At 43.5% G+C, this 8,689-nt stretch overlaps 1 protein-coding gene across 3 annotated transcripts in view; it reads right to left on the bottom strand.

Moving 5' to 3' along the window:
- Positions 1-8,689, bottom strand: part of LOC111664678 (uncharacterized) — a 49,977-nt gene that overhangs the window by 7,622 nt on the left and 33,666 nt on the right. The window lies entirely within an intron of this gene.

Here is an 8,689-nt window from a genome sequence, read left to right as displayed (position 1 = left end):
GGGTGGGGTGGGGGGGGTTAGAGTGACACTTGGCTGCAGGATGAATTGATGCGGGAGACGCTGCTCTGCAGTCAGGACCTCGACATGAGCTACATCACTCTGCCTCATCAGGAACAACAGCAACAACTTTGATAACTGATCAGCTGTTTAAGTCAATTTCTTCCTGTAAAAATGCCAAAAATTTCTCTGAGTCCATCTGTTCAAATAACAGGATTTCCTGCTTCTTTGAGTTTATGTGACAGGAAACTGAATCTCTTTTGGTTTTAGACATTTAGACAAAATGAAACACATGAATTTTAAAGAGAAGAAAATAATTGGCAGATAATATTTTTTATTGCAGTTCAACCTGAATGTCTAGAAACACCTGAGCTCAAGTTTGTGCCTTTAAGACCTTTAATTTTTTATTATCATTAATATTATATCATTATAAGTAAAACTCACGACTTTGTGACTTTATATGTTCATAATCCTCAAAGTTTCCTCTCTAAAAAAAAGACTTTTAACTGATGTTTGTGATAAAAAAAAAAAACAGCAGTTTATTACCCTGACTTTACAGTAATCATAGCACAAGTCTCAAATATGAAAATGATGATGACATGAGGGGCACAAACGGAGACTGACCACACCCATGAATATTTCAGTAGGCAAATTTGTGAGGGAGAAAGATTTGGAAAAAGGGGGGTTAGAAAATAGGGGCTTTTAAGCTGCTGCCACTTCAATTTAGGAGATGAGAATGAGTCTACTGAATAATGGATCTATTCATTGGTTCGGAGAAGAAAGAGGAGCAACAGAGTTGATATCAGTCTGGACTTAAACCCCTGGACCTCTGGGGTTTCTCCGCAGTAGCAGGGGGGCTGTTTGAATCTGCCATTTATCAGCTTAGGCCTAATCAAAACCAGGCCTTCCGCAGCCTCGTCCTTTCACATGCAAAACCTTACATTCGTATCTAGTCAACTTGACTTGTTAAAGCTTGATTGATCAAAAAAAAAAACCCTGCAGGCCGGCTTCGCGCATCTGTTTGCAAATATCTGCTGAGAAGAAGCTGCGGGACGAGGATCTGGAGTCGCACACGCAGCCGCCGCTCGGCCCGCATGAGACCCAGGCGGGGATTTAAAGTCCTCTGTCTTCAAAAAGACGCCACGCATTCACACAGTGGCTGGATCAGCGCGCCGGGTCGGTCTGTTGGAGTGAAACGGCAGCTTGTGCGGCACGCCGGCGGAGGTTGGGGTTCAGTGGCCATCTGGAGGAGAGTTAGCTGTTGACCCGTGGTGACTTCAGTGACACCGGCAACACAGATACCAAAATATTTATTAAGAGTGTCCCACGGTGGTTCATTCCGCTCTGGACTCGCTGATCAGAAGCATCCAGGTGAGTCTGTGGCGAGCTTTTAAATTCATCATCATCTCTCACAATCAAACACCACAGATGCAATCATGGGTTAACTTCACCCATACCCACTGGTAGAAAACCACCCAAGAAAAAGTGGTTATTTTCATCCAGTAACCCAACAGTAACATAAAAACTGTGCCAAACAACATACACCAGAAAACAAAATCAAATCCATAGTAAATAATCAAAATCTGCACCAAAATTTAACGGTCTGTTCTCCGGCCCAGGACCAAACCCTCCATCAAATCCGGTGCAAATCATTTCAGTACTTGTTGCACAACCCTGCTGATAAATAAACAGATATGGGTGAAAACCAAGCGGCAACATCCGAGGCTGGAAACTGAAGCCAAAACGGTAAAAACAAAAAGTGCAGTTCTTCGACTGGCTCCAGCAGTGACTCTGTCCCCATAGACTCACATGTTAAAATGTCCAACTGTAATCTTAAGGAATCTTAATTTACCCGTTCGCAAGTTCTGCATAATTGAGGGCGTGCCGCTTTGGGTGACAGGTGGCACAAAGGTGCTGCCAAGACGGCAACGGTGGAGCAGCCCACTCTGAGCTTCAGAGAACTAAAGGTGACGTTTTATCAGTGATTTACTGGGAAAACAATGACAAAAAAAAGAGGTGAAATTATTATTTTGAGGAAAATATATTTTAAAATAAGATCAATCTTACACCGTTACTGTTCCTATAAATCATGACGTTGGGTCATTAGGATAAACTGTGGAAAAGACATCAGAGTTGAAGTGGGTTCAACCTCAACATCAGCCCTGAGTGCAGCCCTGCTTGTTCTTAGCTGCACTGCTGCTTTCTCTGCAACACACACACACACACACACACACACACACACACACACACACACTGCAGCGGTGGTGCTGGAGGAGGTCGGGGGGTCCCTGGCTGAGGGGAGCTCCGTCAGGGAATCAGCCGGACAAAAGGTGCAGTGGAGTGAGAGATTGAGGGAGGAAGCGAGGGCGGGTGGAGGAGCGGGACAAAGCCGAGGCAGTAAAGCCTCCTGCCTGATAGCCTTATCTGATTCCACTCCAGCGCTTGATGGCTTTTTTTCCACCCTGCCTTTAAAGCGCACAGGTTGTGCTTTTGGTGTGAAGCCTAGCAGAAAATGTTAATCAAGAGAGGGACTGTGTGGAGAAAGGCGAGAGAAAGGGGAGAGTCACTCTGCAGAGGCCATAATCTGTAATGAGACCGAGGCGATTCAGTTGCAATTGAGAGAGGAAGAATGGGGCCATGATGATGATGAGCAGGGAGGTTCACTCTTTCACTGGCGTTTGTTTTTGTGTTTTGTTCCTTTTCTCTCGCAGTCACTGCTCGCGCACCGGTCTGCAGGCTGCAAACAGCCGCGGGTCACAACTCATTTAACACACACTTGGACGTCAATTTCAATGTCTGCAGCTGACAGATGAAAAACACTGCCGACCGCTCGACTGACAACTATTGGTACTCGTCTGTGTATGATTTATATTTGCCCCTTCGGATCAAACCCTCGGCGCACCGACGAAGGCCGGTCGAAAGCCATCAGGTACTGAGCGCTGGCGTCAAACATCTGGGCACATTCACACTTGTTTACTCTTTTTTTGATCAAATAGTTTCTTATTTAAAGCATAATTTTGCCAATTTTAGAGTTGATATAAGAAAACATTTCACCTTGGAGAAGTTGTTTTCTTTTGTAAATGAAAAAAAAAAGGTTGTGTAGAAAAAGATTTTTATATTTCTCAAAACAAGGTGTTAAAAAAGTATCAAACCACGTTCACTTTTTGCCCAGAAATGATCAAAAGATTTCTTTTGGCCACGATAATCTGATAGTGACATCTTTGCTCGGCTCCGTCTGTGACTTGAGTACTTTCTACGTTACGCTGTATATCAGTCGCTCAGTGTCACGATTTGAACCCTGGAGTAAAGCGTTGAGGCTGTAGGATTCCTCATTGCTGTGAGTCTGAAGTGCATCCAGAAGATGATTTATCTTCTTTTGAAATGTGGATAAATGTTCTCAATAGCTGAAATATCTTTATAGCTCGTATTTCCCAAAACAAAAACTGAGGAGATTTCAAATTTCAGTTGGACTTTCAATCATAATTTTGTTTCATTCAGGCGACGTTCTGGTTCGACTGCTTGTGTTCAGTTTTATAAAACGGAAACAGCAAAACAGTGACTTGTAATCTGTACAGAAACTCAGCTTTACATTATTATCATTGAATAGTCTTGAATCTCGTCCCGCCCTGCTGATCAGTTTGATGCCTTAACTTACAATAAAACACAGTTTACAGTTACACACAAAACAAGCACCTCTATAACTAACTAAAGGGTGTCACACACACAAACACACACAGGGCTCTATTGTGCTTTTAACGTGTTTGTCGCTCTCTTTCCCGCTTAATCCCAGACTTTTGTTTCTGCTCATCATCAACTCTGTATAAAGTATCCCATAATTCCTTTAAACAAAGGTCACATTCAGCGGCAGAGAGTAGGTGACCCCCTTTTTAGTAGCTGGAGAATGTCAGAGTGCAACATGCCCCACATATACAGCATTCACACACACACACACTCACACACACACACACACACACACACACACACACACACACACAGATAAACAGAGTACAAACCGATCTCTAACTGCAGCAGAGTCTGTGAGAAATAGGTTTACGGGAGGTTTTGGGTTTAAGCTCTTAAATATGTGATGATCCTGTAAATCGAGCGCCTCAGCGCGGAGAGACAAAGCCATAAAATATGAAGCGTGGCGCTGCGAGATAAGGACGTTGAGAGGCCTGAGCGCCACAGACAGCAGACCTGTGAACCGGGTCGAGCGGGCGTCGTTTCACAATAGATACACAGCGAGGTGTTGTCGACGGCTTTGTGAAGCCGCCGTATCAAAGGCAAAGACGGAAAAGCTTATCTGATAAAAGTGTTGCAGGAAAAACAGCGGAGGGGACGGTGCAGCTCTGCAGATAAAACAGTCACGTGTGCACAAGAGGAGCAAGAAATGCATGTGGTCCGAGCTGTTGCAGCTCGGTTTGGACGGAGAAGCATGAAAACTAAAAGGCAGTTCTGTTGTGGTGATAAACTGCAGCTGTTTCAGCATCAATCAGTAAAATAAATGATATGTTTTCAATTAAATAAAGCATCTCACTTCCTCCACCTTCGCCGCCCAGAGAGGAAAGTAAGAACTCTTGTGACTGCAAGAGGTCGCTTGTAAACAAAGGTTTAGGTTTGAAGTGTTTGAGCAAATGACTGAAGCTGTTGTCAGGAACAGTCGTTCAGTTTTCTTTTCACCACAGCCTTCATCTTTACCAGGTTGTTTTAGTTGCATAAACTTAAGTGGCAGAGGAGAAAACATATGTAAATCATTAATGTGGGTTATAACCTTTTTGTTTTAGAAGCTATTATTTTGTCTGTTACCACAGAAGAGCCACAGTTTTACAAATACTGAGGCCTGGTGCAGGAGTATTCAGAGATATTCAGTAATATTCAGTAACATTCAGTAATATTCAGTAATATTCAGTAATATTCAGTAACATTCAGTAATATTCAGTAACATTCAGTAACATTCAGTAATATTCAGTGTTCTGCACTGGCGTAAAAATAGTCTTTTCAGAGCAGAATTTGGCAACACGAGATAGAGGGACGGTTTTTCATTAAACGGACACCTGTTGTCTGAGATGTTCATTTATTTTCTATCCATTAAATATAATTGTACGGTGAGATTTCCAGGAAACGCAGCTTCTTGTAAGAGGATTGTTCCTTTGTTCAAACACTTACAATGTTCGCAGACATGTGAATAACGGCCGCCTTCTCTCAGACGCAAGAAGGTACGAAGCTTTTACACTGGAAACTGCGGTTTCTCCTGTCAGTAGTTACTGGTTTCTCTCTACCATGACTACGATCTTTCCCTAACCTTAACGAAGTGGTTTCATCTTAACCAGACTTCAGAAAAGAGCTCCGATAAATCAGTTATATTCAGATATTCAGTCTGTTGCAGCAGCCGGATAAAACTTTTAAAAATCTTTTCACTGTCGACTCGGCAACACGTGCTGCTTTTCTCTTGAGTGGGCAATACAACGTGAAAGAGGGTGACAGAATTTGGACGCATTCTCCTGCAGGCGCTGTTGTTCGCTCCATGAAAACACGACTCCTCCCCCTCACTTGTGTGTGTGTGTGTGTGTGTGTGTGAGTGTGTGTGTGTGTGTGTGTGGGTTAAAGCTTTGGTAGGAAAACAAACAAAGACACACGTAGCGGCCACACTCCTGTGTCTGGCTGCACGCCACCAGCCTCACCACAAACCACAACTTACACTTTCCACACACACACACACACACACACAAACACACACACCAATCAGCTCCTGCTGCAGATCCTCACTGATATGCATCCAAATCATCTGCTGTACTGAAACACCAGATCTAGAGATAACCTCACAAAGCAAAATCATCGCTATTATTGCCGCGCCGCTCCTTGACATTGTGCCATTAATAAGGCCATTGTGGAGGAGCGCTCTCTGTTTGGACACCGTATAATAGACTCTTTGACAGATTTACTTTGCTCTTTCTCCCTCTACCCCTTCCTTTTCTCTCTCTCTCTCTCGTGAATACAGCGAGGCATATTCCACGCCGCCGCTCATCAATAGGCGGGCTGTTTGTTTGCCCAGTCATTCTGGACTGATGGTAAATACATAGAGGTATTCCAGAGCAGAGGCTGAGCAAACAGGGGTTACATAAAGGCACTGTACCCGAACGCACACAACGGACATCCTACCACACACACACACACACACACACACACATATTCATAAACACCTCACACTCTCGCTTTAAGCTCCCTCCATCTCTCTTTGAAGCAACTGGTCTTTCTTGTTTATTTAGGAGACCTTTTTTCTTTTCTTTTTCTTTTAAACAATCAGGCTTCCCCTCCACCCACAGGTATCAGACAGTAATGTAGGGTGCCCTTGTGTGGGCGGGGTCAAAGAGAGGCCGGCTTCAAGGCCGGCAGGTGTTCCACATCAACACCGACATTCGTCAGAGACCTCGGCCCGCAGAGCCCCCGACACCACGCTCTGCCGCTGGTTAACAGGCGCTAAGCTGCTGCTCTATGGCGACACAAAGGAGACGGCAGCTACTTGACATCAGTGTCACCCTGCTCTCCACGCACTTACAGTCTGTTCAGCCCCGCTGGGCGTCACAGGCAGAAATTAATGGAGCTAATCGAGTCCAGAACATACATAAAATCCACACACAGAGGGAGATGATATGGGCCAAATTAACAATAGTAATTACATAATTATATTATCTTTATATCCGGTTGTTAAAGATATTAACTTAAAGGTCCCATATTTACACTTTTCCTGTGTTTTATTTTGAAGTGTTGATCTATAAGAAGATATATTTGTGGTTTTAAGAACCAAAAACCATCTCAGTGTAGTTTTACATCTCCTCTCTCAGGCTTCTCTCTGGAGCTCTAGTAACAACAGGTCAGTCAGCCAATCAGAAGAGAGGAGGCTCTGAGGCTGTCTTCTGATTGGCGGATTGTTTTTGCTGAGATCAAATAAAGATTTCAGGTAAAGAAGAGAAACTAAATCCTGCAAGGTTTGGATGGTGGGTCCAGGTGGGCGGGGCTTGGGGCATTGCTGAGGACGGTGACTGCTTTGTTGTGACATCACAAAGTCACAGGAAGTCCTGACGGCTGGTTTTAAGGCTCAGTGTCTGAATACAGGCTGTGTGCATTTCTCTGTGGACTGAGGCTTTGATACTTTCACAGTGTTAATATAGAAGCTAGAGCTGATCTATAATCACACTACACATGGACAGAGACCTTTGGACTATATGAGACCTTTAATATTCATGCTCCTCCCGTTTAGCCAAATACAATAACTGCTTATGTATTAAAAATGTGTATTATTACATCTTATGTATTATTATACATTTTTCATTCCTTCAATATGCCATAACAACTGTGAATCATCTCAATAAGATATGAAAATTTGAAAAAATGTAATTACAGATATAAACAACGATGTTGAACGAAGCCCCTAGAGCCACTATATATTAGATTTTTGAATATTATTGTTTGGATTAATTTTTTAAGATGATGTTTCTGGAAATGTCATCAGCATGTGGTTGACAAACAAACAGGAAATGAGAGGGAATAAAAAAAAGTCTCTCTGTTTTGGGAATCCTTTGGCAAGTGGTCAGTGTTGGCCCGAAAACAGACAATTATGACCAGTTAGTCCTTTTCAGAGCCTAATGAGGAGCCACAGTCACAAGTGTCTGGAGGAGAGGTAGCGAGCGCACACAAACACACACACACACACACACACACACACACACACACACAAAAATTTGTGTGTATGTGCGAGGACTCACACACGACTAAACAAAAGGACCCCTGGCGAACACTCAGATTTTACCGGGACTCGCTCTTTAAACACTCCACGCCCACAAACACAAGCGCTGACCTCAGACACACCGAACATCGTTTTACCGCCAGTGTCGCCAACGGATTCATCTCCAATCCTTTAAACCTAAATTCAACCAAAACTTTTCCTCGTTAACCCGAACTGCAAAGCTCTACATATGATATCAATACATGGACACTGATCAGATATGGAAGACAAAATGAGATAATGTATAGATAAATATAAGTGAAAGTCAATTATAAATTATTCATCAACATCTATTGTTTAACTTTCTTAATTCAAAGGGATTCTGGCTCATTCTCATCTCCTGAGCCGTGCTCACCTCCAGAGGAGCTTGTTTACTGTAAATGGCACAAACCTAATTCTAACTGTGAACTCCATCGTGAGCCGATATATTCGCTTGTTTGCTGAACAGTGGCCGCTGTGTAGACACGTGACAGTGGTTCAACAATAGAACCAGCGGAGAAGAGTCATGAAGTCAGCAATCTGACATCAAACTGCAAGAACATTTTTCCAAACATTAGCCACAAATTCAGCTTTTCATTTGTCAGAGGAAGTTTCATCGTCTCAGTCTAAACACTAAACGGAAATGTATTTACACATCCAGCAGTTAAGGAGCAACTTCCTCTTAGCTCTCTCCGCCAGCTCAAACATCTGGATCTTCAGCTGCTTAACGCTCCACTTCGTTCACCAGCTAGTCTCTCACTGTGTCTGTTTGATGCTGAGCAGGCAGAGCACCGTTGGCTGTCGGAGCTTTTTAGCTTAAAAATAGCGGGGGGGGGGGGGGGGGGGGGCGCGCTGTTGTTGCTTCAAGTGAAACAGGTGAAATAATGAAATAACATCCAGGAAGACCAGTTAGCTCATCCCAGACACCGA

The sequence above is a fragment of the Seriola lalandi genome, unplaced genomic scaffold, assembly GCF_002814215.2.
Source record: "Seriola lalandi dorsalis isolate HSWRI2012SDOR001 ecotype SW California unplaced genomic scaffold, Sedor1 jcf7180002054599, whole genome shotgun sequence".
Taxonomy (NCBI): domain Eukaryota; kingdom Metazoa; phylum Chordata; class Actinopteri; order Carangiformes; family Carangidae; genus Seriola; species Seriola lalandi.
Note: the sequence above shows the minus strand (reverse complement) of the source record. Positions and strands in the feature narration are given on the sequence as shown.